Raw genomic sequence first — 11,435 nt, forward strand, 5'->3', positions numbered from 1 at the left:
AGGTAAACGATATATGTCTGACTGATTAAAGTAAGCTTGTTAACCCAAAAAAAAAAAAAAGAAAGTTATTATAGTGACAAGGAAGATCAAAATACACACTCAGAAGAAGAAAACAAAGTCAAAATTCCTACATCAAAAGCCTCCAAGAAAAATATGAATTGATCTCAGGCCATGGAAGTGATCAAAAAGGATTTTGAAAATTAAATAAGAGAAGTAGAGGAAAAATTCAGAAGAGAAATGAGAGTGCTGCAAGAAAATAATGAAAAACAAGTCAACAACTTGCTAAAGGAGATCCCAAAAAATGCTGAAGAAAATAACACCTTAAGAAATGGACTAACCAGGGGTGGCCAGATAGCACAGCGAGTAAGAGCACCAGCCCCAGAGTCGGGATGACCTGGGATCGAGTCCGGGCTCAGACACTCAGCACCCACCCAGAAACACCTGGCCATGTAACCTTGAGCAAGTTACTTAACCCCAACTGCTTAAAAAAAAAGAAATGGACTAACCCAAATGGCAAAAGAGGTTCAAAAATCCAGTGAGAAGAATGCCTTAAAAAGCAGAATTGATCAAATGGAAAAGGAGGTCCAAAAACTCACTGAAGAAGATAATTCCTTAAAAATTAGAATGTAGGAAATGAAAGCTAATGACTTTATGAGAAATCAAGAAACAATAAAACAAAACCAAAATGATTTTTTAAAAAAAGAAGACAATGTGAAATATCTCATTGGAAAAACAATTGACCTGGAAAATAGATTTAGGAGATATAATTTTAAAATTATTGGGCTAACTGAAAGCCATGATCAAAAAAAAACATAGACTAGACATCAAGGAAAACTGCTCTGATATCCTAAAACCAGAGGGTAAAATAGAAATTGAAAGAATCCACCACTCATTTCCTGAAGCAAAAAAAAAAAAAAAAAAGAAACTTATTTTCATATCTATCTAAACAAAGGGTAGAGAAGGAGAGCAATGTGTTGCAAGTGAAATCAAACATTGCATCCCACAGACAAGTAAAAGCCAATTTTGGATTATCAGTGGCACTGTTCCTTCCATTAGCAAGAATAAGCAAGACTATATCAAGAAAGTCTGGCCCCTAGAGATTTGGAAAAGACAAAAAAAAGATTTCTTGTCTTTCATGATACCTCTGTCCCTGTAAATGACTCCTAGAATAGAGGACTGGTTATTGAAAATGCTCCATCTTGCTCAGATTCCTAGTTTTCTCCTATATAGGATTCTGCTTCTGACAAAAATACCAAAGAAAATTGCAGGGGGGAAGGATGAAGAAGGGACAGAGGAAGAGAGAGAAAGTAGGTAGATAGTTGTCCTTAATCAAGGATGTAACCCAACCCACCCCCCAATCTCTCTAATATACTATTTTTCACTCTTTACTTTCCAATAAGCACAATCCAGGCAGTGATCTGCTGGCATTCCTCCCAGTCATCCATGAGCTATAACACTCCCTTTAAACTGTCAACTAACACTTCATGGAGATAGGGTTTGAAATGCAATAAGAGATTTGTGGACCCCCCAGGGCAGTCTCCCCAGACAAGTGTTCCTCTCCCCACTCTCACCTCATGTAAATGCATTTTTTAAAACCCAGAATTCAGTAGATATGACTGACTAGTACTGAAAAGAATTGGTATTTGTTTTCAGTGCAGCCAAGCAGTTTGGGAAACAGAACTACAACAATGTGAATTTAACTAAATCCTTCTCAAACCATTATAATTCCATCCAATCATATCTTCTCAGTGACAAATCCATAAATTTACTAACCATCAGAAAAATGGAACCTTCTTCTGATCGTTCTAAGTATGCCTTTTTCGGGTTTCATAGGGGTCCCTTGATTCAGCTTTTATGGGATTGGTTAGAATGAACAAGTCTGTTTTTCCTCTTTATATTATACTCTTCATGAGCTCATTGACTTTCATAAGATCATTGATTTAGAGCTAGAAGAGGATTTAAAAGCAATCTAATCCAACCTCCTCATTTTACAGATGAGGAAGCTGAGGCCCATACAGGTTAAATGACTTGTCCAAGGAAAATGGTAGAGTCAGGATTTAATCCAGATCTTAAATTTACAGCAGTGCAGAACTGAAGAGTCAAAGGGCCACACTTGAGGACCTAGAGGGCTATATGTAGCCTCAAGGTCACAAGTTCCCCACCTTTGTCTTAGAACTTTAGATCCAGTCCTTTTCAACTGCCTCCTTGACTTTGGTCATGTCCTCACTCAACATTTTTCTTTCCAAACTAAATAACTCCAATCCTTTTAGTCTAGCTTTGTATGTCAGTCATTCCCTTCACTCCCTCACTGGTGAGTTAGTCCTTGTACATTTGATTTGTCCTAATCTTCATTCCAATGTGAGAATTGGAATGGCTACACCCAAGTGAAAACACTCAGATGAGGAAAAGGAGACTAAGTAAATGGGAGTAAAAGCCAGGAGACAACTAGCATTCAAAATCACTTGATTACATAGCCAAGGAGGTTCTTGCTCCAACAAATTAATAAAGACTCCAGTGGCAAAGAGAACAAAACTGGCACCCATGCCTGCTTTTTTTCTCCCCTTTGGCCCAGCATTCAGTATTTCTTCTCTCTATAATTAGATCACTGGAGACTGAGCCAATGAAAATGAAATTTATTGCAGTCACCTCTGTAGGGCTGAGTGTCAAAGACTCATGTTCCCCACCATAATCCACTGAATCAGATCTCCCCATTGACAGACATCAGTGGGCTATCTTCTGAGTAAGAAAATAAAGGTGGAAAATTTTTGCAGCTAAGGATCAGCCCCCTTTACTTCAGAGTGAAATTATTTCCCATGACTCCAGGAGAAAACTAACGGAAATATTCAATTTAAAGAGAAACCTGTAATTATTTATTAGATGGGTGGTGGTGTTTTTTTCCCCTTTCTCACTGCAGATTAAGGACCAGAAATAGCTCTTTCGGTTTCTATGCAGACAGTATAAATCATGTATTGAGCCATTTGCCAGCTTTATTCACCTTACTTATTGAATGCAGCCTGTCCAAGTCCCCCCAGGAGCTGGGTGAGGAGCCTCTACCTTTGAAGGGAAATGGTCATTCTTCACTCAGCAAGGTGACCTTCCTCTAGGCATCTTCCATCTCTAGGAGGAAGAGGAATTCAGCTGGTCACCTCACTGCTGCTCTGGCTAGAATCCTGGGAAATCAGGTAACTATAGATCCTAGGCCATATGGCAAAGGTTAAAAGGCAAAAGTGTTGATCTATTGGTCAGTCAATCAACGAGCATTTATTAGCATAAGAATGTGCCAGGCACTGTGCTAAGTGCTGAGGTTACAAAGAAAGAGAAAACACCTATAGAAGAAATAATATGTAAATAACTAAGTAAACAGAAGATAGATATTGAAAAAAATTAATGAAATCTGAAAAGAGTGTACTTTGACAGCTAGAGAGACTGACAAAGACCTATTTTGGAAGGTGGAATTTGAATTGAGACTTGAAGAAAGCCATGGAAACTGTAAGGCAGAGGTGAGGAGAGCAAGAATTCCAGGCATCAGGGTCAGTCAGGGTGATGGAGGACCATGTGTGAGGCAGTGCAAAGGAGTCAGTGGTAATGGATTGTCAAGTCTGTAGAAGAGAATAGGCTATAAGAAGATTGAAAAGACAGGAAGGGCAGATCATGAGAGCTTTAAATGTTAAGCAGAAGATTTTATATCTGATCCTAGAGATAACAGGGAGCCACTGAGGATCCTTGAGGGGGAAAGGCAATAACATAATCAGTACTAAGATGTAGAAATATCACCACAGCAGCTGATATTCCTTGATGCAGGAATTCCAGTTAAAACTTCTGTTGTAATGGTCCAAAAGAGGAAAAACTTAGGAAAGATAATGCATTCATTTTCTGGGCATGTTGCCTACAGAATATTTATTTAGATATATCCAAGAGGCAGTTGGAGATAACATGACCATAGCTTAGCAGAGAGATTAGTGTTGGATGTATTGATCCAGGAATTATCTACATAGAAACGATGACTGAACCCATGAGAACCAATGATCTCTCCTTAATAAGATAGTTTTGATTGAAAGGAGAAGGCCTAGAACAGAGCCTTAGGGAAAAGCCATGATTAGAGGGTATAATGCAGAGATTGAGAAGGAGCAGACAGGTAAGAAGAGATCAGTATCATAAAAACCTAGAAAAGAGAGAGGATCCAGAAGGAGATGACTATCAATAGTGTTAAATAATCCAGAGGGATCAAGGAGTATCAGGACTGGGAAAAGACCATTAGATTTGTCAATTAAGAGATCACTAGTTACTTTGGATAAAGACTGGACCAATAATGTCCCTGGTCTAGTGAGGTGATAGACAAAGAAATTCCTTCTACTAATGTGGTTTAGAAAATTCTCTACAACTCAGAAACTGAGACTTGAGCCTAGGTCTTCCTAGATCTCTATCCACTGTACTACACTGCCTCTAAGAATTAAAAATAAAACACAAAACTTGTTTTACTTCAGATCTGTAAAACAAGATCTCCTCATGAACATCCATCCCTTTTCAACATGTCGCATTACATGTTGGATTGTTCTTCTGCACAATTTCCTCCTAGCCTTTCCTCCCCTTCTTGTCCAACTGCTGAGGTCATGAACAAAATCAGGGGTCATTCTGAAGACTTGGCCATAGAGCATGAAGAGGCCATTTCTCAAAGTGTCCCTTATTAAAAAGGAGCAGAACAGCAGAGCTAGAGGAGATGGTTTCTATGTGTGTTCTAAGGTCAGAGGCTGGGTGGTCATGCAGCCTTCCAATGGGGTGAAACTTTCTACATTTGGTATTTAAAATGACACAAGCTTGTGAACTGAACGTAAAGGAGAAAAAATAAAGAGGGTAAGGAGGGAGATTTTGTAATCTCAGAAATATCTTAAAGATGATTTTAGTTTGAATATTAAAATGAAATTTGTAGCAAAAATAAAAACTAAAAATAATTAGAATACTAATCCTGCATGTAAAAGAACAAAAAAAAGGTATGAATGAGAGAATGAAATACCTAGAACATTATGGATACTCTTCCTAGAAGCCTTCCCAAATTAGGCAAAAGAAGATACTGGACTTGGTGTACAGCCAAGAATAACTTACCCAACAACCCTGAGTATAATGCTTTGGCTAAGAGAAAGGGGCTGGGGAGTGGAGGGATGGGGGGGAGGGGTGGGGGGAGAGGTGATGGACCTTTAATGAAACAGAGGACTCCCAAGCATTCCTGGTGAAAAGATGAGAGCTACACAGAAACTTTAAAGTTCAAACACAGGAGTGTTTGAGAGGGAGTGAAGAGAAATATAAAAAGGTAAACATGATCAAACAATGATAAAAAAAACTAAGCAGGGATAAATTGCTTACGTTTAAACATGGGGAGAAGATACATGTATGAATCCTAACATTACTAGGGGTCATAAAGGGAGTCTAGTTAGAAAGGCCTGGGAATGGTTCTCTGATGTCTTGATCTTAATAAAAGAATGGAAAGGGAAGAGAGAAGAAATACACTGGGGGGGAGGGGGGACAGGGAAGGGAAAGGAAGTTAAGGGAAAATTATCTCACATAATCAGAGTGCATAGTAGACATATATACAAACATGGAGAGGGGAGTGGCTGACACTTGAACCTCACTCTCATCTGAACTGGTCAAAAAAACTAAGAATACATGCACACACCGTTGGGTACATAAATACATTTTACTCAACATGGAAAAAGGAGAGAAAGAGAAGGGGGAGGGGAGATCAAAGAGGAGGTAGGTAAAGGGAGGGATTTGTCCTAAGCAAATCAAACTTCAAGGATATACAAACATATTTATAATGCTTTTTGAGGTGGTAAAAGGTGGTTATCTGAGGAGATATCCATCAATTGAGGAATGGATAAATGAGTAATAATAGTATATAAATGTGATGGAATACAATCGTGCTGATGTGTGATGACTAATTTGGATTCCAGAGCTGGTGGCTCAATTGACAGAGCATTGGGTCTACAGTTAGGAAGCCCTGGGTTCAAATCCAGCTTCAGACACTTCTTAGATGTGGGACCCTGAGCAAATCACTTAACCTCTGATTGCCTGCCAAAAGGGTCCACTAGAGCCACTGGAGAAGAAAATGGCAAAATATTCCAGCATCTTTGACACGGACAGTATGCTTCACAGGATCATGAAAACTCAGACATGACTGAATGAAAACAACGATGAAACATGGTACCCACCTCCTCGTGGAGAGATGAAGGACTCATAGTGCAGAATGAACAGATACTTTTTTGGGGAGACTCATAGTGCAGAATGAACAGATACTTTTTTGGGGATATGGCCAATGTGGAAATGTTTTGATTGACTGTTCATGTTTGTAAAGGATTTTGTTTCTCTTGTGTTCTCAATGGGGGGCAAGAGGAGAATTTAGGTTGGTTAAAACAAATAAATATTTCTTTAAGTTATTGGACCTAAATTTCTGTCCAACTTGACCAACACAGATTTGGCCTTCTTATTGATTTTCATGCATTTGGCACTTTGTTTCCCACCTTCATGCCTTAGGGCTAGCTCTCTCCCATATTTAATATTCCATCCTTCCTTGCCTTCACTTTTTAGAATTCCAAGTCTCCTTTAAAGTTTACTCAACCTCTTTATCTTATGTGGTGGCAGCTGAAATTTTTTGTGATCTCTCCATCCACTGACACCTTCCTCCACCAAAGTAACCTTATATTTATTTTATTATCGACATATATATAAACATGTCATTTCTCTAAAAGAATGTAAGTTTCTGAGGGCAGGGACTGTTTCATTTTTGTCTTTGTATGCCCAATGGCTAGCACAGTGCCCAGAGCATAATAGATGATTAATAAATGCTTGTTGATTGATCAATTAAGATCTGTGTGTATATTTATATATAACAAACACTCATTTATACACACATATCTGTATTTATATACATATATACACACATACACACATACATATATGTGGGGGGAGGGGTATGTCAGAGCTATAGAACAAACTGGGACTAATATCCCAAAATAGGAAACAGCTATTAAAAAATTCACTAGTGTTTTCCTTGCAGTTCTATTATGAATGAGTTACAAGCTTTTCACCTTATCAGATATTATACCTTCTCTACAACTGTCATCTTCTACAAATATTGAGTGAGATTGCGACCCCACTAAGAAAAGAGAGATGCATGTCATTTACAAATACAGGTAAAAATTCAAGCACTGAGAATTTTTGCATTAAGTGAGATAAACCTAAAGACCTTCTAGTTTCAATTCCATTTAATTCATCAAGCATTTATGAAGTGCGTACTATGTGCTAGGCACTGTGCTAAGCCCTGGGGAGGTAAAGACAAAAAGAATAGTCTACCCTCAAGAGGTTTATGTTCTAGGACAAAACTGAGATACAACTACTATATAGATGAGCAAATACAAGATATGTGCCAAATAAATACACAGTACTGGGGCGGCCAGGTAGCACAGCGAGTAAGAGCAACTGCTCCAGTGTCAGACTGACCTGGAGATCGAATCCCGGGCTCAGACACTTAGCACCCACCCAGAAACACCTGGCCGAGTAACCTTAAGCAAGTTACTTAACCCCGATTGCTTAGGGGCAGCCAGGTGGCTCAGCGAGTAAGAGCACTGGCTCCAGTGTCGGGATGACCTGGATCAAATCCGGGCTCAGATACTCAGCACCACACCCAGAAATAACTGGCCATGTAACCTTGAGCAAGTTACTTAACCCCGATTGCTTTATAAAAAAAATAAATACACAGTACTTTTTTGAGGGGGTGACCTAGCTTCCAGGGCATCAAGAAAGCCCTGTTGAAAGAAATGGCACTTGACTTGAGTCTTGAAAGGGGGTAGGGGTTCCAAGAAGAGGAGAGGAGGAGGAGGAACATTCCAGGAACAGCAGTGGAATGTTGTATAGTGGGAATAGCAAGTAGGTTAGTTTGACTGAGGTACATGATGAGAAGTAACATCTAATCAGCCTGGGAAGATGGACTGGAAACAGGTCGTGAAGGACTTTAAATGTCAAATAGAGAAGTTTACATTGTAAGCCAGAGGCAATAGGGAGCCACTGAAGTTTCATGAACAGAAGAATAACATTGTCAGACCTAGATGTTTGGTCTTACAACAACCCACTGAGTTTTTATTATCTCCATTTTACATTTGAGAAAACTGAGACTAATAGAGGTCAAATGACTCATCCAGGGTTGCACAGCTAGTGTCTGAGTCCAGAATGGTGTACCATTCTGTTGACCCATAGTGAGTTCATGGTTAAATACAAGTTCTGAAGGTTCATATAAATTTCTGGATGGCACATGCTTTCCTATCCCATACTTGTGAGTTTATTTTTTTGATCAGTTGCCAAGTCTTGTTGATTCTATCTTTATAATATCTCCTCCTTTCCCTTCTCCCCATTCATCTGACCACCATTGTAGTGTAGGGTTTCATTAAGTCTCCCATCAACTATTTCAGTAGCTTCCTAACTGTTCTCCCTCCATATAGTCTCTCTCCTCTATAGTCTATAGTTAAGCAGCTAGATGGCACAGTGAATTTAGTGTGGGACCTAGAGTCAGGAAGACCTAAGTACAAATCTTAGGTGAGCAATATGTTTATAATATTTATCTAAAATAATATGTAACCTATATGTATCACCTATATAACATATATAATATAAATATATAAATATAATACAACTATGTATAACTACATACATCTATAGAAATTCACATATGCATACATGATGAATATATGCAGTCACATGTAAGATTGATATTGTCTGGTCTCTTCCAGAAAGTAAGCAGAGCACAGAGACCTGGCTTCTATATATCCTTCCCATTTAAATATAGTTCATATTTATGTAGTGGGTTTTTGGTTATAGTTTACAGATATTTCATATATATCATCTCATTTGATACTCATAAAAACCCTTTGAAATCAATAATGCAAACTCATTCATTTCCATTTTATGAATGAGGAAGCTGAGATCAGGAAAAGTGACTTACCCAGGCTCACGTTATTCTTTTTTTTTTTTTTCGCTTTTTGGAGGGGTAATTGGGGTTAAGTGACTTACCCAAAGTCACACGGCTAGTAATTGTGTCAAGTGTCTGAGGCCAAATTTGAACTCAGGTCCTAACTCCAGGGCAGGTGCTCTATTCACCCCGCCACCTAGGGGCTACACTCAGGCTATTCTAATTCCAATTCCATAGCCAGAGCTTTTTAATCACATAACATCACACTCTTTCCCAATAAAGCACCATGCCCCACCACGTTTACTCAGTGAGTCGCCTCAAGGCCTTTGTAGCTCTTTGCAGAACAAAGGAATAATGAGAGTTTTGTCTTCACTTGGAGAGTCTGGGCTCTATCCAAAAAGAGGGGGAAAGGATGACCCAGTAAGGTACCAAAGCAAGAGAGTGTAAGGCCTCTACAAACCAACCAGTTCATACGGAAAGTAATCCTCGGGGTTAGAGAGAGAAGGATAAATAGAGTCAAACTGGGGGAGAGTAAAGTTAAATCAAACTGAGAAAGGGAGGAAGGACATGAAGGTATCGGAACCAGAGAACACAGTGAGTAGTGCTAAGCCCTCCTGAAAGCAAACTGGAAAATGATCATTTCAACTGACTTCCGTAGGAATGTGGGCTGACAACTTAGGAGAGTGGAAACAAAAGGTGAAGATGAACAGAGATACATCCTGCCAGGGTAAGGCACTGGCTGGAGCCAGGTTTTCTTCAGAGATTTTATTAATGATCTCTGCGAGGAAAGCAAACAGTGCATTCATTAAATTCACAAATGATACGGAAATTGGGAAGCCCTAGGGAAGCCCAGTGGGAGAGGACTGACAAATTAATACCAAGATTAAGAGGTTGGAGATACAGGAGCCGGAAAGGAGATGAAATTTCTCCTAAACTAAGGGAGGCCCTAACAAAAGATTATAAACTGAGACTGTGCTTGGGAAGGGAAGAGATGAAATTAGTCACCCCAAAAAGTGTGGTGGCGTTTTTATGTTACTAACCTGTTCTTTTGCAATTAAAGTGAGAGCTTTGTAAGGTTCTTTTATGAAATTCAACTCAATTCAATGAAGTTTTACTGTGTCTACTATATGCAAGCTATCCTAACCCTCTCTCTCTCTCTCTCTCTCTCTCTCTCTCTCTCTCTCTCTCTCTCACACACACACACACACACACACTGTGACCTGTGAATTTCCCATTCCTTGAGTCTGACACTCAACTAGAGATTGGTGATGAATCCATTTCCACCAGTCTTAGGCCAATATTGTTTAATATATATTTTACGCATTGCACCTGACTTTTAAATCAAAGAAATAATGCAGACACTGTTTTTCACTACCCAAAAAGGAGACTAACAGTTTTAAGTGCTGAGAAACCGCATGGGAGTATAAAAAAGTATGGAACACAAAGACTTGGGTTCAGATCTCACCTTCAATACTTATTGGCTCTATGACCAGGGTCAAGTCCCATAAACTCTCTGAGTTCCTTATCTTCAAAATTTATGTAAGAATAGCCCCTACCCCACAGAGATTCTGTGAAGACCAAATGAGTTCTGGTATATAAAGCCAAAGCATTCTATCAACATCTGCTCTTATTGTAATTATTAGGGTAATCTACACCTTCCTTCTGAAATCCCACAGCATTTCTAACTGTTCCATTCATTAGGCAGTTATCCCATGCTGCATCTCTCCATGTGCATGTCACTCCTCTCCAGCTAGGCAACAAGGTCCTTGAGGGGCAGAACAATGTCTTATATTTCTTTCTAGCATTATCTTTTGGGAGGGGGAAAGGGAGGGGAGGAAGACTGGGAAGAGGGGATGTGTTACCTGAGGCCACACCATTATATGCTTCAAACTTGAGGCTAAAACAAATTGTGTCTCCCCCTCACCCACCAGTGAGCATGTAAATCAGTACCAATCAGTATCATTGTAAATCAAATTCTGGAATGTGTTGGGCCTTGGAGATTGTACCTGTGGCAGCTCAGTGTCACACCTCAGCCAATAGTCCATAGTTAACCATTAGGGACTGTAAAATAGGCTTTTTTCCTAATCTTTCTTGTCTCCTAATATAAAATAATTTCAAAATTTTCAAAACTTACTGATGATTTTTCCTTTTGTTTTTAGAGTATAGGCAAATATATATCTTTTTAAATAGTATTTCACAGTCCCTGGCACAACGACTTACATATCACTAGTGCTCATCAAACTGATGATGGTGGATGTTGGTGCTGGTGGTGCTGGTGCTGGTGGTGGTGCTGGTGCTAGTGATGGTGGATGGTGGCGGTGGTGATGGTGCTGGTGCTGGTAATGGTGCTGGTGGATGTTGGTGGTGGTGCTGGTGCTGGTGGTGCTGGGGGTGGTGATGGTGATGGTGATGGTGATGATGCTGGTGCTGGTGCTGGTGCTGGTGCTGGTGATGGTGATGGTGATGGTGGATGTTGGTGGTG

General features: G+C 39.6%; 1 long non-coding RNA gene across 1 annotated transcript in view; it reads left to right on the top strand.

Moving 5' to 3' along the window:
* The window catches only part of LOC138145218 (uncharacterized), a 1,102,603-nt gene extending 1,102,539 nt beyond the window's left edge, over positions 1–64 (top strand). The window contains exon 2 of the long non-coding RNA XR_011164146.1: positions 3–64. This is a non-coding gene — a long non-coding RNA (uncharacterized lncRNA). The remainder of the gene's footprint in view (positions 1–2) is intronic.
* The last annotated feature ends 11,371 nt before the right edge of the window (positions 65–11,435 follow it).

This window comes from Petaurus breviceps, unplaced genomic scaffold (genome assembly GCF_028583685.1).
Source record: "Petaurus breviceps papuanus isolate PSGF00001 unplaced genomic scaffold, PetGlider_PUasm1.0 90731, whole genome shotgun sequence".
Taxonomy (NCBI): domain Eukaryota; kingdom Metazoa; phylum Chordata; class Mammalia; order Diprotodontia; family Petauridae; genus Petaurus; species Petaurus breviceps.